The sequence below is a fragment of the Pinus tabuliformis genome, chromosome 6 (assembly GCF_031772625.1).
Source record: "Pinus tabuliformis cultivar Carrire ecotype Pingquan chromosome 6, CPIR1, whole genome shotgun sequence".
NCBI classification, from domain to species: domain Eukaryota; kingdom Viridiplantae; phylum Streptophyta; class Pinopsida; order Pinales; family Pinaceae; genus Pinus; species Pinus tabuliformis.
Genome location: NC_142292.1, coordinates 125495666 through 125522983, shown reverse-complemented (window position 1 = coordinate 125522983; position 27318 = coordinate 125495666).

Genomic DNA, 27318 nt, shown 5'->3' with positions numbered 1-27318 from the left:
AGCGAAAATATAAATCCTAAGTCTCGAAGCCAGAAGGAAAGCTGAAATCCAAAGGGAGGACGAAATATAAGAGGAGTGCCTAAATTCGGGACCCAATCACATGGGAGCCCGATATGGGGAAGGTTGGTAGGTAGGCATATCGGAGGTTAGCATTTCAGAGGATGGTCGCCATCGTAACTTAATTTTAATTCCTTTTTTGAAAAACCTTCGATGAAAAGGGGCTCTAATTTGGGTTGGCACTTGTTCACAAAACGTTCCAAAGTACTAAGGGACGCAGAACAAGACAGGACCTCAGAGCATATTCCATCGAAACATTGAAGTTTCAGGACTTCTTAACAAATGCATCTTTTGGAAAGTGCTAAAATATTGGAGGAAAGAGAAATATAAAGGATACCTTTGAAAATACAAAGACCCTAGGGAAACTTTCTCTCTCCTCTAAAGACGACACCTGGTAGCAGATATTTGGTGCTGAGAAGCTGACAGGGAAGATTACATCATCATGACGTGGCAGGATAAGGACATGTGGCAAGTATTTTCAACGTTTTGGAGGGCCCAAAGGGACAAATATGTGTAACATCTCTGGTGAAAAAATCATGTAATAAAATTTAATAAAGGAAAAATAAGACCACAGTTAAGGGACACTTATTCCAAGCTGAGTGTTGGCCAAAGATATCCTAGTGGGCATCATTGGATTTGTGTTTTGGTTAAGGAAAATTGGAAAAGGCTAAGGTAAAAAGGAATTTTTGGCACATTTTTAAATGAAAATAAAGGAAATTAGGAGAAAAGTAAGATGAAAGGTCACAGGTTGCATGTGAGGAGGAAATTGAAGAAAAATAATGGGAATGAAGAAATCAGAGGCCTCATGCATAAAAAGGCTTTTGAGGATCAATTCATGGCTTTTTTCAAGTTCAAGTTTGGAGCTCTCTCATTATTTTCTCTCTCTCTTACTCTTGATCACTTAGAGTTTTCTTGGAGCACTCTAGTTTGGAGCAAGGAAGGAAAACCAAGCAAAAGGAAAGGAAGGAAAGGAAGGATCAAGGAAGGAAAGCGAGATCAAGCAGCTTCAGTAGGAATACTTGTAGATAACCTTTTGCATGTGTGATTTCCTGGTTAGTTTGGACATGCATGGCTTTGCATGTTGGTGTATGGTTCTCTTGTTGTCAAGGAAAGGTTTTGTTGGGTTATGACAGTGGATTTCAGTTTGTGAGCTTTGGTTTGTTGGAAGGATTTTGGAATCTGGGGCAGAGGTGGTCTCAAGTTCCATTCCCAAAGGCCTAGGAATCCCTTGACCTTTTTTGGCAAGATACACGGTAAAGACTAACGGAGATGTCTTCATTTAGGGCCTAGTGACCTGGGTTTGGATTGCAGTAAAGACTGAGAGACAAGGAGACGAAAAATTTCTCAAGGATAGTGATGGATTCTGGATGGCCTTCTAAGTTTGGTTTGGTTGTGATTGGAGCATCGGTTTTGGTGTGATCACGATGTGATGAGGGTGGATGTGGTTTAACCTATAGATTCCCTTGGTTTTTATATGAGATCCCGAATTCATGCTTAGAATATGGCATGGGGGTGATTGGATGAAAGAGATATTTGGTTCAACCATGTCTATGGTCGGGTGGTACGTGGGAGTCCCAAACCTAGCCTGATTTTCCTATGATTAATAAAAGCTAAGTTCTCTTACTTTTGCACTCATTTATATGTGTATTTAATGGTTGTCATATCTATGATATTTACATGGTTTTATGTTGGTTATAATCTTGTTGGAATTATGATACAAGTGTTGTCCTTGATGGAAACTCACACAGATGACAGTTCACAGTGCAATAGGTTAACTTACAGATCAAACTCCAGAGATTGAAGAAAGAGAGTGGTTTAAGAAGTATACGTTGGTTCACTTTGTCCAAGCATCATATACACACAGGTTAACAGAATAAAAGGAGTGTATATGTATACACACACTCCCACAGGAGGAAAAGCACGTACATGTTGGAAAACCAAGGTTTTGGTCTGAGGTATTTGGTCTAAGGTATTGGTCCAAGGTATTTGGTCCGAAGTATTTGGTCTGAGGTATTAACCTTAGGTATTTGGTCCAAGGCATTGGTCCTAAGTGGTTTTGGTCTGAGGTATTGAGAAAGTCCTAAAACTATATAAGGAGGAGAATATCATTAGGCCAAAGTGTGCAAGTATTGAATATCTTATGAAGTGTTAGATCAAATATGTAGGTTATGGGTTTCTGATGCTTTGCTTGATCTGAACTAAGGATGCACCTATGTGGTTGATGATGGATGATGGATCAGGATCATAAGACCTCGAATGAATTATCATTATGTGGTTTGATCATGGATAGTCTAGATCTGAATACTGATGGATGTTTTATTCTGTAAATGTTATGATTTGGGTATGCCTAAAGTCTGGAATAGCTGTGAAGTTTTTAAGTTAGTATTTGTAGATCTGTACGCTGGTTCGCTTTGGTAAAAGTGTGAACACATGCAAGTTCGGCACATTGAAATAACGTATACAATATGAAAAATTATGTTTGAAGTTGTAGTTGGTTATGGTGATTGAGGCATAGTTTTAGGTTCTGCATTGTGTTCTGGTGACTCTGTTCTGGTGACAGTGTTATGAATGTTCAGATTGATTGATTGTGATTTTCTTCAGTGATGATGGGCTTTCAGTGATTGATTGAGTTGTGGTTGATTTAGAGATTGATGATTAAGTTTCAGTGATTGGTTGATGCAGATGTATTGCAGTGGTGACTGTTTTGAGCTTCAATGTTACTAATGGGTCCAATATGAAAATTTGATGAAACGAGGCCTTCATATTGTGGTGTGGTGTTCCGAGAGTATCCAATCTGAAAATTTATGAAACATAGTCCCTGGAGGAAGAGAGAAGGTTATAGCCTTTTGTAGGTCAGTGCCTACATACTGGTAAACATATAGGCCAGTACAAGAACCAGGGGGTTGGAGCTCCCTTCTAGTAGCAGCTAGAAAACGAGTGAAGGTTGGAGCCTTCTATACGTCGGCGCCTACGTACTAGTAAATGGATCAGAAAGTACAAGAGCCAGGGGGTTGGAGCTCCCTTCCAGTAATAGCTAGAAAACAAGTGAAAGTTGGAGCCTTCTATAGGCCAGTGCCTACATACTAGTAAATGGATTAGCTAGTACAAGAGCTAGGGGGTTGTAGCTCCCTTCCAGTAGAAGCTGGAGAATGAGAGAAGGTTGTAGCCTTCTGCAGGTGGGCGCCTACGTACTGGTATGATTCTGCACCAGTACAAGATTGTAAACAGGCTTTTCTTATATTAAAAGAAAACAACAGCAGGTGGTTTTTGTCCCGCATTAGGTTTCCACCTTAAATCTTGGTGTTCATGTGTGTTGCTTATGTGTGATGGTTTATTCTTTTCTTACTACACATGGTTATTGTTTATATGGTTAATGAAGTACTGATGCACTGATTAAAGATCAACATATGATGAATTAACTGAATCATAAGTTTGTTGGATATACGTTGGTTGCTTTAAAGACAATTGTGTGTACACGCGAGTTACCTTCATTGAAGTAGCGTATATAAATTTGAGTATGAAAAGAAAAAGTTATTGATTTGACTAATACTGATTCACCCCCCCCCCTTCTCAGTATTATTTCCAACAATTGGTATCAGAGAAGGTCCTTTGGCAGAAGCTTGATCGCTTGAAGGAGATTTGTAGAAACAATGGGAAAGAAGCTAAAGAAGAAAGCGCCTTAGAAGAAGAAGACATCTCAAAGGAATAGTGACAATAGGGGAGAGATGGGCCATTAGGTGGAAGCAAGTATCCAGATTTTGAATCAACTTGGATTGAAGATGAACAAGCAAAAGAAGTATCAGGTACAAATTTTTGGTCTTCTAGTGATACTTTTCTCTGTTAATGCAATGTTGAAGATATTGAAAGTGATCGTGAAATAAACATAGAGGCAGAAGTTAAAAGACTCAAAGATAAAATCAGAGATCAGCAAGATCTATTTAACAAAAGGGAGTGTGCCTTCAGAGAAGAAGTTACTAGATTAAAAGCTCAATTGGAGGAAGGAAACAAAGTAAGGAAGCAGTACAAGGAAAAGGAAGATCAATGTCAAAAGCTGGAGGATGAAGCGATAGCATTAAGAAATGAAGTAAATGAAAAGAGTACAACAATCAAGAGACTTAAAGATAGATCCAATTACTATGAAAGTCTTGAAGCTAAGATCCTCTCTCTAAAAGAAGATATTGAAAAATAAAATAAGCATAATGAAGAACTACCTCAAGAAAATGAAGAACAAGAAAATGAGATTCTTAAATTAAGGAAACAAGTGGAAGAAGGATGAAAGGTTGAAGAAATCATGAAGAAGCAATATCTGGAAAAGGAAGAGAAATATCAGGCTAAGGTAAATTTCTTAAAAGGTAAATTAGAATAAAAGGATAAACTGTTACGATTTCAATATAGTACTAAGATTTTGGATAATATTCTTAGTAGTCAAAGGTCTCCTACCATCAAAACTAGTCTTGGTTTTCATGAATCTGTTGAAGGTGAATCTAGCTCTCAAGATAAGTCAAGGAACTCTAATGCAAAATTTGAAATTCTCAACAAGGAGATGAGAGGTCAACCCCATCAACAACCAAGGAAAGAAAATATTTTACTCCTAAATATGGAAGTGATAGTCAGTAGTTTCCTCCGATGAATAATGTTGAATGTTTTATATGTCATAATTTTGGACATGTTGTAGCGAGATGTAGAAATAGAATGGTTCAAGACCGTCACACATAAATATCATCAGCTTCCAGGTACTTTAAGGGATATTGTTTTTCTTGCAATATGTTTGGTCACAAAGCCATTGACTGTTATAGAAGGAATATGAGACATGTAAAATGTTATGCATGTAACAACTTTGGACATATAGCAAGGGAATTCAGGAGCAAATTTCGAGCACCATACCAAAAGGAGTCACACTCGAAGATATGGAAGAAGAAGGAAGTACAGTCAGAAAGATGTGGCATAGCATAGTGTACAAACATAACAGACTCAGGGGGAGCTGAAAGTTTGAAACTTCAGTGCTCTAAATCTCATTCGGTGTATATATGCAAGTTCGAAGCTGCACAATCACGTATATGTTGGTTTGAGGAAAAAGCATTGGGACAGACTCAGAAAAAGGGGTCTGATATGGTTCAGTCAATTATCAAATATCTATTCTGTTTTGATTTATGATGATTACAGTTTGATGATAATATGTAGAAGTGCTCTTGATTTGTTGATGACTTAATGTATATCTGATTGATGATGATTGTTACTGATATTTGCAATGATCAGATCTGATAGTGAACGGCTGACACAGGTTCAGGGGGAGCATATGCTTCTAATAATGCATTATTGGCATTAAGTTAGAAGATCTTGGTACATGAATATACTTATATTGGTTGATCCACATAGTTGTTTTGATTCATGTGACTCTTTTGATGATGTTCATCTTTATGTTGCTAACAGATGTTGATGGTGCAGATCACATATGGTGTATGATAGTTGCTGATGGCTATCATGGTCTTGTTTAGATTGTTGGTCCTTGTCATAAATGTCATGTCTATCATTTGATGCAAAGGTCATGAAAAGGCCTAATTTGTAACCCCACTATGCATGGGAAGGATGATGTAATAATTGCTATTTTCAATCATGTATAAACATTTGGTATATCCCCACTTGTTTGGGTGGATGAGTCAAATTTGGTGTATCCCCACTTGGTTGGGAAATTGATGTATGTATGAGTCATTGGTGATAAGAAGGTTATACTCACATAGTTGAGTTATATAGTCATGTTATTCTTTTGGAGAATATTTTTGCAGACCCTGCATGTGCTCAGGGGGAGCATGGACGATTTAGTGCATCTCAGCATGTACAAAGGGGAAGCTTAATCAGAGAATTCAACATGTGCTTAGGAGGAACATGGACAACATGATGAATATCAAAGGGGGAGAATATCTTGGTCCACCCTTTGCCCTTGATGTCAAAGGGGGAGAGTGTCTTGGTGTTGTTGTTTCCATCAAGTCCAAAGGGGGAGATTGTTGGCATTATGATACAAGTGTTGTCCTTGATGGCAACTCACATAGATGACATTTCACAGTGCAATAGGTTAACTTACAGATCAGACTCCAGAGATTGAAGAAAGAGAGTGGTTTAAGAAGTATGCATTGGTTAACTTTGTCCAAGCAGTGTATACACGTGGGTTAACATAACAAAAGGAGCTTATACATTTACATGCACTCCCACAGAAGGAAAAGCGTGTACATGTTGGAAAACCAAGGTTTTGGTCCGAGGTATTTTGTCCAAGGTATTTTGGTCCAAGGTATTGGTTCAAGGTATTTGGTCTGAGGTATTTAGTCTGAGGTATTAGCCCTAGGTATTTGGTCCAAGGTATTGGTCCTAAGTGGTTTTGGTCTGAGGTATTGAGAAAGGCCTAAAACTATATAAGGAGGAGAAGATCATTAGGCCAAAGTGTGCAAGTATTGAATATCTTATGAACTGTTAGATCAAATATGCAGGTTATGGGTTTCTGATGTTTTTCTTGATCTGAACTAAGGATGCACCTATGTGATTGATGATGGATGATGGATCGGGATCATAAGACCTAAAATGAATTATAATTATTTGCTTTGGTCATGGATATCTAGATCTGAATACTGATGCATGTTTTATTCTGTAAATGGTATGATTTGGGTATGACTAAAGTCTGGAATAGCTGTGAAGTTTTTAAGTTAGTATTTGCAGATATGTATGCTGGTTCGATTTGGTAAAAGTGCATACACACGCAGGTTCGGCACGTCGAAATGACATATACAGTATGAAAAATGATGTTTGAAGTTGCAGTTGGTTCTCGTGATTGAGGTAGAGTTCTAGGTTCTGCATTTGGTTCTGGTGACGGTGTTCTAAATGTTCAGATTGATTGATTGTGATTTGCTTCAATGATGAAGGGTTTTCAGTGGTTGATTGAGTTGTGGTTGATTCAGATATTGATGATTGAGTTTCAGTGATTAGTTGATGTAGATGTATTTGATGGATGTATTGCAGTGGTGATTGTTTTAAGCTTCAATGTTACTGATGGGTCAAATATGAAAATTTAATGAAATGAGGCCTTCAAATTGTGGTGTGGTGTTCCAGTAGTATCCAATCTAAAAATTTATGAAACGTGGTCCCTGGAGGAAGAGAGAAGTTCGTAGCCTTCTGTAGGTCGTTGCCTACATACTAGTAAACATATCGGCCAATACAAGAGCGAGGGGGTTGGAGCTCCCTTCCAGTAGCAACTGGAAAATGAGTGAAGGTTGGAGCCTTCTTTAGGTCGGTGCCTATGTACTAGTAAATGGATCGACTAGTACAAGATCCAGGGGGTTGGATCTCCCTTCCAGTAGCAGCTAGAAACAGAGTGAAGGTTGGAGCATTTTGTAGGCCGGCACCTATGTACTAGTAAACGGATCGGCTAGTACAAGAGCTAGGGGGTTGTAGCTCCCTTCTAGTAGAAGCTGGAGAATGAGAGAAGATTGTAGCCTTCTGCAGGTGGGTGCCTACGTACTGGTATAAGTCTGCACCAGTACAAGATTGTAAACAGGTTTTTCTTATATTAAAATAAGACAACAGTAGGTGGTTTTTGTCTCGCATTGGGTTTCCACCATAAATCTTGGTGTTCATGTGTGTTTCTTATGCGTGATTGTTTATTCTATTCTTACTGCACATGGTTACTATTTATATGGTTAATGAAGTACATATGCACTATTTAAATATCAACATATGATGAATTAACTAAATCATAAGTTTGTTGGATATACGTTGGTCGCTTTAAAGACAGTTGCGTGTACACGTGAGTTACCTTCCTTGAAGTAGTGTATATAAATTTGAGTATGAAAAGAAAAATTTATTGATTTGACTAATACTGATTCACCCCCCCCCATATTATTTCCAACAATTCGTATCAGAGCAGGGCCTTTGGCAGAAGCTTGATCGCTTAAAGGAAATCTGTAGAAACAATGGGAAAGAAGCTAAAGAAGAAAGAGCCTCAAAAGAAGAAGACATCTCAAAGGAACAGTGACAACAAGAGAGACAATGGGCCATTAGGTGGAAGAAAGTATCCATATTTTGAATCACCTCAAATTGAAGATAAACAAGCAAAAGAAGTATCAGGTACAAATTTTTGGTCTTCTAGTGATACTTTTCTTTGTTCATGCAATGTTGAAGATATTGAAAGTGATCATGAAAGAAACATATAGGTAGAAGTTAAAATTCTCGCAGATAAAATCAGAGATAAACAAGATCTATTTAATAAAAGGGAGTGTGACTTCAGAGAAGAAGTTACTAGATTAAAAGCTCAGTTGGAGGAAGGAAACGAAGTAAGGAAGTAGTACAAGGAAAAGGAAGATAAATGTCAAAAGATGTAGGATGAAGTGACATCATTAAGAAATGAATTAAATGAAAAGAGTACAACAATGAAGAGACTTAAAGATAGGTCCAGTTATTATGAAAGTCTTGAAGCTAAGATCCTCTCTCTAAAATAAGATCTTGAAAAATCAAATAAGCAAAATGAAGAACTACCTCAAGCAGATGAAGAACAAGAAAATGAGATTCTTAAATTAAGGAAACAAGCAAAAGAAGGAAGAAAGGTTGAAGAAATCATGAAGAAGCAATATTTGGAAAAGGAAGAGCAATATCAGTTTGAGGTAAATTTATTAAAAGGTAAATTAGAAGAAAAGGATAAATTGTTACAATTTCAAGATAGTACTAAGATTTTGGATAATATTCTTAGTAGTCAAACGTCTCCTACCATCAAAACTGGTCTTGGTTTTCATGAATCTATTGAAGGTGAATCTAGCTCTCAAGATGAGTCAAGGAACTCTAATGAAAAATCTGAAATGCTCAATAAGGAGATGAGAGGTCAACCCCATCAACAACCAAGGAAAGAAAGTCTTCAAAGAAAATCTTTTACTCCTAACTATGCAAGTGATAGTCGGTTATTTCCTATGATAAATAATGTTGAATGTTTTATATGTCATAATTTTGGATATGTTGCAGCGAGATTCAAAAATAGAATGGTTCAAGACAGTCACACAGAAAGATCATCAAATTCCAGGTACTTTAAGGGATATTGTTTTTCTTGCAATATGTTTGGTCACAAAGCCATTGACTGTTATAGAAGGAATATGAGACATGTAAGATGTTATGCATGTAGCAAGTTTGGACATATAGCAAATGAATGCAGGAGGAAATCTCGGGCACCATACCGAAAGGAGTCACACTCGAAGATATGGAAGAAGAAGGAACTACAGTCGGAAAGATGTGGCATAGCACAATGTACAGACATAACAGACTCAGGGGGAGCTGAAAGTTTGAAACTTCAGTGCTCTAAATCTCATACGTGATTATCATGAAGATAAGTCATGTATATACACGAGTTTGAAGCTGCACAGTCACGTATATGTTTACTTGAGGAAAAAGCAGTGGGATAGACTCAGAAAAAGGGGTCTGATATGGTTCAGTGAATTATCAAATATTTGTTCTATTCTGATTGATGATGATTACAGTCTGTTGATAATATGTAGAAGTTCTCGAGTTGTTGATGACTTAATGTATATTTGATTGATGAGGATTCCTTAATGATTCTTACTGATATTTGCAATGATCAGATCTGATAGTGAAAGGTTGGCACAGGTTCAGGGGGAGAGTATGCTTCTAATAATGCATTGTTGGCATTAAGTTAGAAGATCTTGGTACATGAAGATACTTATAGTGGTTGATCCACATAGTTATTTTGATTCAGGTGACTCTTTTGATGATGTTGATCTTGATGTTGCTGACAAATGTTGACGGTGCAGATCACATATGGTTTATGATAGTTGCTGATGACTATCATGGTCTTGTTTAGATTGTTGGTCCTTGTTATAAATGTCATGTATATCATTTGATGTAAAGGTCATGAAAAGGCCTAACTTGTAACCCCACTATGCATGGGAAGGATGATGTAATATTTGTTATTTTCAGTCATGTATAAACATTTGGTATATCCCCACTTTTTTGGGTGGATGAGTCAAATTTGGTGTATCCCCACTTGGTTGGGAGATTGATGTATGTATGAGTCGTTGGTGATAGGAAGGTCATACTCACATATTTGAGTTATATAGTCATGTTATTCTTTTGGAAAATATTTTTGCAGACCCTGCATGTGCTAAGGGGGAGCATGGACGATTTAGTGCATCTCAACATGTAAAAAGGGGGAGCTTCATCAGAGAATTCAGCATGTGCTCAGGAGGAACATGGACAACATGATTAATATCAAAGGGGGAGAATATCTTGGTCCACCCTTTTCCCTTGATGTCAAAGGGGGAGAGCATCTTGGTGTTGTTGTTTCCATCAAGTCCAAAGGGGGAGGTTGTTGGCATTATGATACAAGTGTTGTCCTTGATGGCAACTCACAGAGATGACAGTTCATAGTGCAACAGGTTAACTTATAGATCAAACTCTAGAGATTGAAGAAAGAGAGTGGTTGAAGAAGTATACGTGGGTTCACTCTATCCAAGCAGTGTATACACACGGGTTAACAGAACAAAAGGATCGTATACGTATACACACACTCCCACAGAAGGAAAAGCGCGTACATGTTGGAAAACCAAGGTTTTGGTCCAAGGTATTTTGGCCCAAGGTATTGTTCCAATGTATTGGTCCAAGGTATTTGGTCCATGGTATTTGGTTCGAGGTATTAACCCTAGGTATTTGGTCCAAGGTATTGTTCCTAAGTGGTTTTGGTCCGAGGTATTGAGAAAGGCCTAAAACTATATAAGGAGGAGAAGGTCATTAGGCCAAAGTGTGCAAGTATTGAATATCTTATGAAGTGTTAGATAAAATATCCAGGTTATGGGTTTCTAATGCTTTGCTTGATCTGAACTAAGGATGCACCTATGTGGTTGATGATGGATGATGGATTGGGATCATAAGATCTAAAATGAATTATCATTATGTGGTTTGATCATGGATAGTCTAGATCTGAATACTGACGCATGTTTTATTCTATAAATGTTATGATCTGGGTATGACTGAAGTCTGGAATAGCTATGAAGCTTTTAAGTTAGTATTTGCAGATCTGTATGCTAGTTCACTTTGGTAAAAGCACGTACACATGCAAGTTCGGCACATCGAAATAGCATATACATTATGAAAAATGATGTTTGAAGTTGCAGTTGGTTCTGGTGATTGAGGCATAGTTCTGGGTTCTACATTGTGTTCTGGTGATTCTGTTTTGGTGACAGTGTTCTGAATGTTCAAATTGATTGATTGTGATTTTCTTCAGTGATGATGGGTTTTCAGTGATTGGTTGAGTTGTGGTTGATTCAGAGATTGATGATTAAGTTTCAATGATTGGTTGATGCAGATGTATTGCAGTGATGATTGTTTTGAGCTTCAATGTTACTGATGGGTCTAGTATGAAAATTTGATGAAATGAGACCTTCAGATTGTGGTGTGGTGTTCCGGGAGTATCCAGTCTGAAAATTTATGAAACGTGGTCCCTGGAGGAAGAGAGAAGGTCGTAGAATTCTGTAGGTCGGTGCCTACGTACTGGTAAACATATCGGCTAGTACAAGAGCCAGGGTGCTGGAGCTCCCTTCCAGTAGCAACTAGAAAACAAGTGAAGGCTGGAGCCTTCTGTAGGCCAGCGCCTACGTGCTAGTAAATGGATCGGCTAGTACAAGAGCCACGGGGTTGGAGCTCCCTTCTAGTAGCAGCTGGAAAACAAGTGAAGGTTGGATCCTTCTGTAGGCCGGCGCCTACGTACTAGTAAACGAATTAGCTAGTATAAGAGCTAGGGGGTTGTAGCTCCCTTCCAATAGAAGCTAGAGAACGAGAGAAGGTTGTAGCCTTCTGCAAGTGGGTGCCTGCATACTGGTATGAATCTACATTAGTACAAGATTGGTGTTCATGTGTGTTACTTATGTGTGATGGTTTATTCTGTTCTTACTGCACATGGTTACTATTTATATGGTTAATGAAGTATTGATGCACTAATTAAAGATCAACATATGATGAATTAACTGAATCATAAGTTTGTTGGATATACACTAGTTGCTTTAAAGACAGTTGCGTGTACACGTGAGTTACCTTCATTGAAGTAGCGTATATAAATTTGAGCATGAAAATAGGAAGTTATTGATTTGACTAATACTTCTTCCCCCCCACCCGCCCCCCACCTTTCTCAGTATTATTTCCAATAATAAGCATGGTTAAATGACTGGTTCATGTCATGGTTATTTCATGTATTTACATGTAACTATTAAATGGATGGATGCAAGACCTACTTGATGATGTAGTTTTCTATGGAGAAGGAGGTGATCCTTATGGTTATGTTTCATAAGTGGTTTCAGTCATTTATTCTCTGCCTTGTCTCCTAGACCTATAGGTTGCATTGATGCCAAGTGTTTTCCATAATACCAGTCCTGGTTGGGGATGCTCAGGCCTAGTCCTGAGGTTGATTTTGGTGGATTAGCATTATTATCATGTCCTTAATGAATTTTGAATGTTGTAGCAAGTTTTGGGCAGAGGTTGGGATTCTAGGCTAGAAAAGTGGCTTAAATCCCAGGGTCATTGATCCGAATTGGATCCTAAAACACCCTCTAAGTTTTCATAACTCTAAAAAATTCATGCAAAAGTTTCAAAGACTTACAAAGGTCGAGCTTATCAAAAATATCTTCGGAACGGTTGTAATTTGTGAGCAGCGTGGAGCAACGAGAAGCCTCGGTCCAGCGCGTAGACCATTGGCCCATGGTAACACGCGCTGTCATGAATTGGCAACAGAGGAGGTCTTTTTGAGAAATAGGGGTGGTTTCTGAGATGCGATTAGCGACAAGTCACTAATCGCATATCGTCAGGCAAACCCCTCAGTGAAGGAAAAGCCCCGAGCGACCCGAACCCAAAAAGTCATAAAACCATACAGATATCAGGCCGATTCCATCTGAGGCAGGTCCCACACAAAAAGTCAGCAGGATATCCAAAGGACTTCTAGCGGGAAGCAGTTTCAATCGAGTCCCGCCTGATGCCACACACTGGGTGCCCCGTGTCCAATAGAAGAGAGAGAAAACTGCTCACGTCAAATGGGTGAACGTCGTGTTACTTACCCGCCTGATATGGATGGAGACCATAGGATCTGGAGGCTCCAGATCGACGGCAGAAACGTGATCCGATGGATGACCAGATTCAACCGGGTAAGCAGGCCGAATTGTATAAGGTTTGAAGTCCAGCATGGACAATGAGTTGGCAAAGATTCGTGTTTCACGGGTAAATCTTGGAGAAAATGGAAATAACGACCATTAAAACATTTCCAAGAGAATTGACACTCAGTTCGTTATGAAATAGGTGGCCACCTCCCTATGAGGCGTTACACAATGATGATGACGCAAAACAGAGGAATTCAAATGGACAGAGGCAAGAGAACCAGAAAGTTGGGAAGTAGAAATGAACAGTCGGAAAGCAGATTGGCTTTAGAGCCACGAACTGACAGAGAGAGAGGCAAGCAGTAAAGCAATAAGCAAGTTGGGAAAGCTAAGAGCAGAGAATAAAGAAGAAGTCGAGCTGACCTGTAAGAGCAAAGGCAGCATTGAGATAGATACAGAGAGAGAGAGAGACAGAGAGTCTATGCACTGTAGAAAGGGCTTGAGAGGTTCAAGTGAGCTCCTCTGTATATGCCTATCACGTATTGAGTCTCAGATTGGAATCATACCATTGTGAGAAATAGAGGTCAAGATTCAGTAAGGAGAGTCTATGTACTCCAGAGACTTGGGGGATCCAAGTTTAGTCTTGCTGATTTATGTCTGTTGAGTGAGACTCAAATTTAGCTCATTGTTGTAAAAACTCTGCTTTGAAAACATAATAGAGAGGCCACCACTGAAGGCTGGACTAGGATACATAGCCCAGGAGTATTGGGTGAACTCCTTATTAAACTTGTTGTGTTTATATGTTTTCCTTTGTGTTTTCTTTAACTGCTTCAGTGTCTGTGTGTTTAGCAATCTTATCGATCTATTGCATAAAATAACATAGACACGTCCATGCACATCTGTAATACCTTCTTGTTTGTCTTCGATCAATTTCAGATCAAGTGGTATCATAGCGTCTAGGTTGTTAAGGTTAGACAAGCTTGTTCTGGATTTTGTTGTTGAATGCTAACTAGATCAAAGCTTAAATTAGGAGAAGGAGAGTTGGTTGAAGCTAACCCAGAAATTTGAAGAGTCTACCCTAAGAGGAAAATGTCAGAAGAAAGTCCTTTGGAATCATACTCCCAATTCATGGATAGTTTCATGACCATGATAGCCATGGTTGAGGAAATGTATAGAGAATTTAAGAAAGGTAGAGAAGAAGATTCAACAAACTCCAAACTAGATTAAGGAGTAGAAGAATCTCTCCTCCATGACCATTCTAAAGGAAAAGGGAAAGAAGAAAAGTTTCCCACACCTCCTAATAGCCCTGAAAATAAAAAGAAAACATCTTTGATTAAATTAGATGTTAAGTTTGATTTGTTGATATATAATGGAGAGTTGAATGCAGAGAAGCTGGATAATTGGATTAGATAGATTGATGTGTATTGCAGGGTGCAAAGCATTGACTCAGACAAGAGTAAGATTCAGTTGGCTAGCCTACGCCTTGGAGGCACTACCCTGGTATGGTGGGAAGGCAAGACCCAAGCTGACATGAAGAAGCATGGTAAAATTCTTTCTGTCTGGAGTGAATTTGTTTTCGCGATTAAAAAACAATTCTATCCACTAGCTTATATGCAGCAAGCCATGATGAGCTGGCAAATTATTCGCCAATTAAAAGGGAAAAGTGTACAAGGCTACACTCAAGAATTTAGGAAAAGAGCTTTGATTCTAGGAATTTCTTTAGACTCACCTAAAACTCTGCTGAAGTATATAGGTGGTCTACACAGCTATTTAAAGCACACCATTCTCATGTTTAATCCCACTAGCATAGAGGAGGTATCTGTCCAGGCTACACATCTAGAGGTTAGAGGCAAGAATGTGAACCCAGAGGTTGGGGGATCATCAAAACCCACTGCAATCAAAAGCAAGGAAAAGAGAAAATAGAAATGGAAAGAGAGGAAGACAAATGTTGTACAAAAGACCAAGCCTTCATGCACTCACTACAAGAAGGATGGACATGGTGATGAACACTAATGGATTCTGCATCTGGAGCTGAGACCCAAGAAGTTCGATGGCAAAAAGAAGAAGATTGATGCAGCTATTCAAAAGGATTTGGGGTCAGACTCAGGAGATGAAACAATAATCGTAGTCACAGGTGTAAAAGGTTGTCTGCTTTAGAGAATGCAGAAATCAAGAAGCAGGTAGAGGAGCTACTCGAGAAAGGGTTCATAAGACCTAGCACATCACCATGTGGGTCTCCTATTGTCATGGTGAGAAAGAAAGATGGCTCATGGAGAATGTGCATTGATTACTGAGCACTGAATAAGATAACGATAAAAAATCATTATCCCCTTCCTCACATAGATGATCTATTAGATCAGTTAAAAGAAGCTGTTTATTTTTCCAAGTTGGACTTGCATAGTGGCTACCATCAAGTCAGAGTTACAAAGCAAGATGCATGGAAGACTGCTTTCAAAACAAAGCAGGGATTGTATGAGTGGTTAGTTATGCCTTTTGGCTTTAACTAATGCTCCTACTACTTTCATGAGAGTAATGAATTATGTACTCAGGACTTTTATTGATGATTTTATCATTGTATATTTAGATGACATTCTTATATTTAGTAAAACATGGGAAGAACATTTGAAGCATGTCAAGTAGACTCTAGATCTTTTGAAAAGAGAAAATATCTACGTTAAGCTCTCAAAATGTGAATTTGGAAAAACATATTTGAATTATTTGGGTCATATTGTAGGGGGTGGTGAATTGAAGATAGATCCCTCTAAGGTTGCAGTCATTATAAACTGGTCTAAACCCAAATCTGCTACAGAAGTTAGAAGCTTCTTAGGAGCAGCACAGTATTGGAGAAATTTTATTTCTAACTTTTCCTTGATTGCAGCTCCCTTACATGCTTTAACCGGATTGAACAAGGTGTTTTAGTGGGGAGGCAAATAGCAGAAAGCCTTCGACACCTTAAAAGAAAATATCAGTATAACACCAGTACTAGCACTGCCCAATCTTCAAAGACCATTTGAGATTGAAACAGATGCCAGTGACTATGCCATGGGAGCAGTGTTGATGCAACACGGTAAACCCATATGTTATCATTATGAGACATTTAATTCTGCAGTAGTTAATTATCCCACATATGATAAGGAATTGTATGCATTAGTACAGAGTGTGAAAAAGTGGAAACATTATTTAATGGGAAAAGAGACAGTTATACATACTGATCATCAACAACTTCAATATTTACACTCCCAAACTAAGTTGCAATAATCAAGACACTATAGGTGGATGGGTTTTCTACAACAGTTTCATCTTGTCATCAAATATAAAAAGGGCATACACAATAAAGTTGCAGATATGTTGTCCCAACCAATCATAAATGCATCTACTATACTTAAGCATAACTCAGTATTGCATGAAAGCTACATTGAGCAGTATGCTCAAGATATAGATTTTAAGGATGTATATGCAACTATAAGTTGCGGCAAACAAGTAGAATAATTGGATTATCATGTTAGGACCAACTCTTGTATCATTTTGGAAAGTTATGGATTCCACAAACTGAAAGAGTAAAGATAATTTGAGAATCACACACTTCTCTAATATCAGGTCACTTTGGTGTAAGTAAAACAGTTTCACAACTGCAAAGATTTTGTTATTGGCCAAAAATGAATGAGACAGTTTCTAGATACGTAAGAGGGTGTACTATGTGTGCTAAAAGCAAGCCCAACAATAGAAAACTAGGCTTGTACACTCCACTACCAGTTCCTTCTCATCCTTAAGAAAGTGTTTCCATGGACTTTGTTGGGGGACTGCCTAAATCTAGAAAAGGTCATGACTATTTATATGTTATTGTGGATAAGTTTAGCAAAATGTGTATTTTAATACCTTGTAACAAACAGATTACAATTGAACAAACAACAAAGTTATTCTTTCAACATGTATGGGTTCCTTTTGGATTACCCACTTCCATAGTATCCGATCGAGATTCCCGATTTGTTGCGAAGTTTTGGTCGTGTATGTGGGAATTGATGGACACCAGACTGAAGAAGAGCACAACCTTTCATCCATAAACAGATGGCCAAACAGAAGTGCTCAACAGGACAGTGATCTAGTTGCTTAGAGGCTACTGCAGCAAGCATCCCAAGCCTTGGGATGAACATTTATGTTATGTGCAGCATGCTTACAACCGAGCTAAACATTCTTCTACACAGAGATCTCCTTTTGAGACCTATTTTGGTTTCACACCAAGGCCTCCCTTGGATTTTGTCTTTGGTAAAGACATAGCAGTTGATGGACATAATGATGTGGACAAGGCAAACAAGTTCATCGAACAAATCCAAGAGATTCACCAGGCAGTACAGGAACAGCTGGAAAAGAGCCAAGCCAAGTACAAGGCAAGGCATGATAAGCATCAGATGGAGCATAGTTTCCAAGTTGGTGATCAAGTCTAGCTGTATATCAGCAAATACAAAATGCAAGATGAAGGTAAGAAGTTGAAACCAATAAGGTATGGACCTTTCAAGATACTTGAGAAAATTGGTGAGAATGATTTTCACCTTGATTTACCAGCTTACATGCACATCTACTCAGTTGTCAATGCAGATAGCTTGAGACTATTTGAACCTTCATTGATTGAAGATCCCGAAGAGCAGAGTCAATTGCCTTCTATTGATGATTTGTTGCCTAAATATCTTAATGAATTGTAGGAAGATACAGTTCTGGACAGGAAGGTGAGAACCACGTGCAGAGAGGATGTTGAGTACCTCAGGATTGGACTCAAAAGTTCAAAACCTAGCAGTGTGAAATGGAGAGAAATTGGCCAAGCGAGGAATCTATACCCTCACTTCATGGATGCTTAAAAACCAACTTTTGGTGGTCCAAAAGTTTTTCAGTGGGAAGGCTGTGATCCGAATTGGATCCTAAAACACTCTCTAAGTTTTCATAACTCTGAAAAATTCATGCCAAAGTTTCAAAGACTTACAAAGGTCGAGCTTATCAGAAATATCTTCGGAACAGTTGTAATTTGTGAGCAGCGTGGAGCAATGAGGACCCTCGGTCAAGTGCGTATACCGTTGGCCCATGGTAACGCGCGCTATCACGAATTGGAAACATGGGAGGTCTTTTTGAGAAACGGCGGTGGTTTCTGATAATATCGCTGGGCAAACCGCTCAGTGAAGGAAAAGCCCTAAGCGACGCGAACCTGAAAAGTCATAAAACCGTACGGATATCACGTCGATTCTGTCAGAGGCGGGTCCCACATAAAAAACTGGTAGGATATTAGAAGGGCTTTGAGTGGTAAGCGGTTTCAACCGAGTCCCACCCAATGCCACACACTGGGTGCCAAGCGTCCGGCGAAAGAGAGAGAAAACCGCTCACATCGAACAAGTAAACGTCGTGTTACTTACCTGCCCAATATGGACGGAGACCGTAGGACCTAGAGGCTCCATATCAATGATAGAAACGCGATCTGATGGATCACCAGATTCAACGAGGTAAACAGGCCGAATTGTATAAGGTTTGAAGTTCGACATGGACGATGAGTTGGCAAAGATTCATGTTTCACAGGCAAATCTTGGAGCAAACGGAAATAACGACCATTCAAACATTTCCAAGAGAACTAACACTCAGTTCATTATGAAACAGGTGGCCACCCCCTTGTGAGGCGTTACACAGTGATGCTAACACAGAACAAAGGAATTCAAACGGACAAAGGCAGGAGAACCAGAAAGTCGGGAAGTAGAAACGAACAGTCGGAAAGCAGATTGGCTTTAAAGCCACGAACTGACAGAGAGAGAAGCAAGTAATAAAGCAGTAAGCGAGTTAAGAAAGCTAAGAGCAGAGAATAGAGAAGAAGTCGAGCTGACTTGTAAGAGCAAAGGCAGCATCGAGAGAGAGAGAGATAGAGAGTCTGTGCACTGCAGAAAAGGATTGAGAGGTTCAAGCGAGCTCCTCTGTATATGCCTATCATGTATTGAGTCTCAGATTGGACTCATACCATTGTGACCAATAGAGGTTGAGATTCAATAAGGAGAGTCTGTGTACTCTAGAGACTTGGGGGATCCAAGTTTAGTCTTGCTGATTTATATCTGTTGAGTGAGACTCAAATTGAGCTCACTGTTGTAAAAACTCTGCTTTGAAAACATAATAGAGAGGCCACCACTGAAGGCTGGACCAGGAGACGTATCCCAAGAGTATTGGGTGAACTCCTTATTAAACTCGTTGCATTTATATGTTTGCCTGTTGTGTTTTCTTTAACTGCTTTAGTGTGTGTGTATTTCGCAATCTTATTGATCCATTGCATAAAATAACAAAGACACGTCCATGCACATGAGTCTGTAATACCTTATTGTTTGTCTTTGATCAATTTTAGATTGGTCATTGGCATAGAACTAGAAGTTTTGGTCCACAGTCATTGGCAAGAAGGCCTATGAGAGCTACTTTAGGTTGTTGGTTGCTCCCTTGCCCATAACATGAGAGCGATTGTGGCCTAAGAGATCTAGAACAGTAGTGGGACCCAGGGATAGGTTGTCTAAGTGGTTAACTTGTCTCTTGAGGGTTCTGTTGATGATGTTGGATGACTGTGTGTGATGTTCTATTGATTCCACTTCCTTAAGGTCACATAGGAGGTCAAATTTCGTATTAGATCAATGGTTGCGCTCTCCTTGGGTGAAGTTACTCCGTCATGCATGCATGTCAGTTGCATGTGTGTCTCTTAAACTTGCATTCCATGTTCTTGTTGCATTGCATCATGTTGATCATTATTGTAGTAAGGTTGTCATGGGGAGCTTGATATAATTTTGTGGGATACATTGTTAGAAGTTTATGAATAGTTGCATATGGTTATATGTCACTTACATGTTGATTATCGGAAGGATCAAAATCTCGGAACCTTGGAAGGTCAGACTATCAGAACCTCATAGGTTTATTTAAAAGAGACACGAGATGGCATGGAACCAAGGAAGCAGACCCTGAACCTCAAAGGTTCAGAATCTCGGAACCTCAGAAGCTCGGAACCAGGGAAGGTCAAAATATCGAAAGGTCAGAACCCCGTAACTTCTTATTAATGAATTCTTTTAAAAGTCTTGAGGGTTGTGGGGAGTAGGGATTTACAAAGGAAATCACTTGCAAAACAAAGGATCGAGGGACACTTTCTCTCTCCTCCAACAAGACACATGGAAGCAGCTGATTGGCCCTTGGGACGTGATGGTGGCAAATGAAGTCAGCATGACATGGCTATACAGGGGACATGTGGTAGTCAGATTCAAAATTTTTGAGTGGCCTAATGGGGAAAATCTCGGTGACACGTGTCACCATTTAGGAGACACCACGTGGGGTTGATGATGAAAGAATGATGTCACCCTGGAAGTGTATCTGTGAGGTTGAAAATCTCGTATCTCCTCTATAATTGTATTTTGAGAAAATATTCAGACTAGGGATCTTCAGGCTTTGTGTTTACATTTGGTCATGGATTCCAAAGAATCGAAGGTGTAGAGAAGGTACACAAGGAGATAGGCCCCTGGTAGGATTATAGAGGGATTAACACCTAAATTGTTACACCATCAGTCACAGCAATCGGTCCAATGGTGGAAAATCAATAAGAGGTGAAGAAAAAGGGGCTAAAGGCCAAGCTTGGACTCTTACGATCTCGTAAGAGCTTTAGAATCACTATTAATAAAAGGTTACGAGATGAGAGGCATCAGGATTATAGCACAAAGGTGTATGAAGAATGAATGAGTCAATAGCTAAGAATAAATGTGCGCAGAAGATTTGGTCATTGGATTAAATAGCGATTGTTAAGATCTCTAAGTAAAGGACACAAAGACAACGATTTGTAGAGAAGAGTGTTGGGTCTATCTTGAGTTGAAGATATCCCATGCACGCTTCATTGAATTAATGAAGAACAAAGCCTCAGGTATTAGAGGTCTGATCACAGTTCGTAGAATCCATGTTGGAGTAAATATCAAGCTCTATGAGCAATTAATAAGCATGGAAGAACCTCCTTGGGCATACAGGATGACTGAGAATTAATTCTCGGCATGGAGAATCACACAGGTACCCATTCTTAGAATTGAACGTATTGTAGTTGCAGTTGTTGAGTAGTTGAGCAGGAGAAAATGCTTAGAATCCCTCTCCACTTATAATATGATCGCAGTGGCAAAAATCCATGTGTTGCAGTAGTATGGTGAGTCATTCATATAGTACATGCTCAAGCTACATGAATGGCAGGTTGATGGTTGTTAGGGACTCCATCGTTCACTATGTGAAAGGGGAACAAAACTTGTGATTGCTGTAGAGAAAAGTGGTGAATTAATCATTATTGAGGGAGATGAAGAGAGTAGAGTTGTGTATGTGAAAGTAGAGTGAATGGGTCAAGTGTTCAATTGAGATATAGTGTTGCAAAGGTTTGTGATTAGAGCTCTAGGAGCACCATGGAGCACAATTCAGAGGATATCTATAGAGTTAACGGGAAAAGGTTGGTATTGTAGTGAATCATATTAATATTTTTGTGTGTGTGTTTCCTTTGTTTTCAGTTTGAAAATTGTTTGAATGGTAGAACAGTGGCTAGAGCAGGTAGTGGCCTACATTCATAAGAGGTTGGTTCCTCTTGGCAAGTAGTGGCTTTCTATCTTAAGGGGTTCAGTTCCTCCTGTGGTTGGGTGCTAACAAACAATTTGATATATTTAAGTAGTTGCTTAATTTACGTCATATCTGTTAGCTCTGCTATGCGCTTGTGCGTTTGAAGAACCAAATTACTACCGTGGTCATGTGTTTTCGCAAGAATGGAGCTCGCAGTAGTTTATTTCATCCCTCCCCCTTTATTTTCTTTATACCCTTATAACCCATGTTTTCCTCCATTTTGCCTCCAAAACCCTGTATAAACCCCTTTTCAGCCAAGCCCCTCAGCGCTAAGGTTTAACCCATATAACCGCGCCTTCGCAAAAAAGAGCTACCTGCGGCTTTCCCCTATTACATTAGTCCCGCTAAACCTCATGCACATTCCCCGCCATCCGACCGTCCGTCGCGCCATCGGACGGAATTTGCACCTCCCGATCGTGTGAGTTGCCCCCTCTTTAACCTGCGGGGAAAGCGGTTTCCCTCTGCCACATGTCGCGCGTACTTTCGACTTCCGATCACTATCAGATCTGCCCGACTGTGATCCGACGGCCCACGTTCGCCCGCTCCCGCTATTTCCCAATAGCCACTATAAAAAAATCTCCACCGTCCATCTACAAGATCCAACGGCTCATAATCGTTTTCGCCTCCATTTCCTCTCGACGCCTCCTGCCGATAGATCTCTGCCATCCATTCACTTGATCCAACAGCTGTTGTTTACTCCTGGTCTCGCTCATTTGCTTGCCATGTAGTCTTCACGTCCACAACGATTCTGTACACCTGAAGGATGAAGTGATCAGCTACCCTGTACCCAGCACAATCACTCTTCAACCACCTCATTCAAGGAAGAATGGCCAAAAAGCAAGAAGGACGTGCCTCAAGCGGTTAAATGTACTTATCAGTAATGGAGCGCGTTTCATATTATACTCCACCTATGCAGGAAGGACGGCTGAGCAACAAAGAATGTCAAACTAATTTATTAAAGCATCAGATTGTATTAGAGACCCATATCAGAGTGTTAAGGTGGTTGGTGGTCCATTATGACCCCTCCACGCATAGGATAGCAGATATTTTTGTAATCAACCTCTATATATACCCAGAAAAAAGATTTAATGAGGGTTGATGGATGTTATTTTGATGTAAGTTTCAACTTCTCGAGACTGTAACTACTGTGATACCTGCAATGTCTGGTCTTCATTTTCAGCTAATACAAGCTTCTTTTGCTATTAATTTCTCACTTTCCACTTTCTACTCTGTTCTAGGTTGTTCCTGTTATGCATTTTTCATGTGCTCTTGATGTTTAGCATTAGAGGGGTTGTCATCCCACCTCTATGTTAGAATCTAGTATGTATCATTGAATGTGTTATGCAGGTTTCTGTTATCTTAGTGCAAGAGAGCTGTCATCCTATCTATGCATTAGGAGATAGATTTGCATACCTCTTTACTGGATTGCATTCGACCATCACATGGTCTTATGCATCTGCTGGTGTGGTCAGTATTCTCCATGTTCACCTAATTCTCAAACTGTGAGTGATTGGTGGTCTAAAGCCTTGTAGTCTGGGGGTGTTCACCCATGTCTGGGGTTAAGCATAGTAGAAGTGGCTATCTGGCTTGAATATGCATCATTCCTTCCATTCATCCACTTATTTCCAACATTTTATGTTGAGTTTGTAATGTTCCCGAGCATCTCTGAGATACAACCTAGGAGAGTTTCTTGGGGTGATAACAACAAAAATATTGGTGGTTTTCACCCTTTGGGTTTCCACATAAAAATACGTATCTCAATATGTGTATGATGCTCTTGTGATGGATTGTGTAACAGCCCTGGTGAAAATTCCATGTAATAAAAGTTAATAAAGGTAAAATAATAACCACGGTTAATGGGACACTTATTCCAAGCTGAATGTTGGGAAAACTCTTAGTGATGGGGATCACTTGTGATTGGTTAATGGCTAAAGAAATTGGCAAAGCCAATGGCTAAGGCTTTGTAAAGGAAAAATGGCATTTTTGGCACATTTATTTATGAAATTAATGGAAATGAGGAGAAAAGGGAGGTGAAAGGTCATAGGTTTCATGTGAGGAGGAAAATGAAGGAAAATAATGGAAAATGAAGAAAATAGAGGCCTCATTCATAAAAAGGATTTTGAGGATCAGTTGGTAACCTTTTGTCAGTTCGGTTTTGGAGCTCTCTCATTATTCTCTCTCTCTCATACTCTTAGATACTTAGAGTTTTCTTGGAGCACTCTTGGAGGGTGTGGCATACTTGGATTTTTGGACCAAGAAGGAAAGGAAGAGTAGGAAAGTGCAAGAGGGCATCGAGATCAGTAGCTACAATAGTATTTTCTTGTAGGTACTGAGTTGTGTATGTTTTCCTCAATAGTTTTGGCATGCATGGAATATGCATGTGGATTTTTGGTCATGATCTATCACTGGCATGGAGGATTTCCTAGATTGAGAGTGGATTGCCTAGCCTTTCCATTTCTTGGATAGCCATGGAGATTGTAGGTTTATTTTCCTTGTTTGTTTTGGTTGGTTCTCATGTTTCCTTAACTTAGGTTGAGTTATTAGTTCCTGGAAGCTCTAGTTGGACAAACTCTTTCAAAGCCATGTAACATCTTGGGTTGAGTTACTAGTCCTGGAAGCCTTGATTGGACAAACCCTTTGGAAGCCCTTGGTGGATTGAGTTACTAGTCCTGGAAGACTTATTTGGAAAAAATCTCTGGAAGCTTTGTGGCAGTTGTGGATTGAGTTACTAGTCCTAGAAGCCTTGGTTGGAACAAGCACTCTAGAAGCCTTAGAAGGTTTGGATAGAGACTGATTTGATGATGGTTTTGGTGATGTCCGACTGTGAGGTGGAATCACTATTTTATGGGTTGAGGTGGATGGCCTCTGGAAGCCCTGGTTGGTTTTGGGTTGATGTGTTCTTTGAGATCCCACATTCACACTTAGAATATGGCATGGGGTTGAATGGTTGAAGAGAGATTCGGCTCAGCCATTCTACGATCGGTTGGAACATGGAAATTGCAGCCCAGGTTTGGATTTTACATCATCAATATGACGTTATTTCTCCTTGTATTTCTATGAGTATTATACTAGTTTATATGTGGATCATATAGTTGTGATTTCATTGTTATTTATGTTTCTATTATGTTGGTTATATATATGTTTTATGACAAAAGCTATGTATGGCTCACATCATGTTTCTACTAGTAAATGAATGAACAATGTATCTATGACCTAATGTATGAAATGGCAGTTGATGTGTTGAGGCATCAATGCTTCTTAGTGATTCTCAGCTAAGTAAGAGACCCCTATGCTCATTTCTATTATTTACACTTGTAGATTACATATTAATTATATGTTTGATGAAATGTTTGTCATGGCTAGTAGGGGTCTAGTCAAGGTCTCATTCAAGTGATTGCATATGTATTGTCATTTCCTTGTTAATTTATTATTTTGAAGATGTCATTCTATTATGGGCATTGATCTGGGATCTAGGCCTGAAAAAGTGGCTCAAATCATGGGGATGTTGGCACAACACTGTGCAAAAAATTCCCTGGACGCTGGCTTGCAGGCCTGTAAGAGTGTCGAGAGGTCAAGTGGTCCAAAAGCTCAGTGGGATGCAAGCGCTGGTTGGAATAAAGGTTGGATTGGTTCTTGAGGGTCCTAATGCTTATGTTGAATGTCTATATGGTGTGTTTCCATCGGTTCCACTTCCTTAATGTGACTTAGGAGTTCGAATAATATCATAGTGGCTTCTCGTTGCATGTTTACCCCAGCTGGTCAGTTTCTTGGGTAGATGTGGGAGGATGGTGTTCAAAGGGGTATCATAGCATGGTTCACCCCTTGGACTAGATCGGTTGTGTGTTGGTCATGCATGCATTTCGGTTACACTTGCATTCCATGTGCTTGTTTCATTTGCATGATGTTGATCATGGTTGTGGTGATGTCATCATGTGGAAGTTGATGTTGTCATTGTGGAGTGCATCATCGTGAATGTATGAATGATTTCATGTTGTTATATGTCGCTTACATGTATTATTTTTCATGCTTTGTTACATTCTCGTATGTTTGGTTACATTATTGTATGCTTGGTTACATGTATCATTCTTGTAGGTTTGGTTACAAGTATTTTTCGTTTATGCTTGATTACATGTGTTTATTCATGTGTATGGTTGATTACGCACTGCTTATGCATGTTAATGTTTGCATGTGGTCAAGTGTACAGTGATGTAATGGCTGTTGTCATACATGTGGTCATGGTATGAATTGTTGATAAGGTCATGCATTGATGACTGGAACCTAGCTAAAATGATGGTTGCATGGTTATATTCTTATGTGTTATATTTCTATATGTTGTCATGTTTATTTTATACATGCATCACATTGATTTTTTGACCTTGCAGACAAGGTATCCTCCCCGAGCTATACTAAGGTACGTTGGTTTATTGTGATTTGGTTTAACTGGCATGATATACCTTGCAGGAAGAAATATCAAATGGCTAGAAATATGGTAGACTACAAATAATCTACCTATGAACCAAATGAGCATTATAGTGTTGGGAACTCTTTTGATTTGGCAGATACACTGAGAATATTAAAGGAAGAAATAAGGAGTTGTAAGGTAGATAACGACATAATCATGCACGCATGGGAGAAACAAGAAGAGGTAAATGCAGTGATACTTCAGAGTTTGTCATATTTTCAGTGACAAGGACCATGTCGGATCAACTATAAGTAGGAGGATAGAACTAATGGGTAATATGGTAATAGGTCACATGGTGGTCACAGGTAAGATAGAGATGACACAATTAGAAATGGAATATTTTTGGACACTTGAAAAGGAGGCGGGATAGACACAAGTAATTTTCTAGTTATGATTCAGATAGGCACTATGATCATCATTGTTATCATCCTTACAGGAGGAGTGATAGGGGATACTTGCTGGATGAGTTTAAGAAATCAAAACCACCTACTTTTGATGGAGAGATGAAGAAGCCACGGGATGCAAAGGCATGGTTGCTTGGCATGAGGAAGTTCTTCAAGTTACGTGATTATTCAGAGAACATGAAAGCCAGAGTAGCTACATTCAGTCTCAAAGGTAAAGCAGGAATTTGGTGGGAGGACGTGAAGAATGTCAGATGTATTCATGAGGAAGTTGAATTGGAATGAGTTTGAGCAATTATTCAAGAAGAAGTATATGCCAAAGAGGTACTTTGATGATAGGGAAAAAGAATTATATGAGCTAAAGATGGGATCGATGACAAATGATGAGTACACTAGCAGGTTCTTGGAGCTACTAAGGTATGTTTCTTACCTTACGGAGGAAAAGACCAAGATTCAGAGTTTCATTAGTGGATTATTGGTTGCCTTCAAAGACAGGATTGAGTTCAATGAGCCTATATCATTGGAGGAGAACATTCGAAAGTTAAGGCATTGTTATGAATAATCGAAGCACAGATCTGAGCTTAAGCCAGACTGGAAAGGTAATGCAAAGAACAAAGGAAAATGGGACAGAAAGTGAGAAAGACCTCAGGGT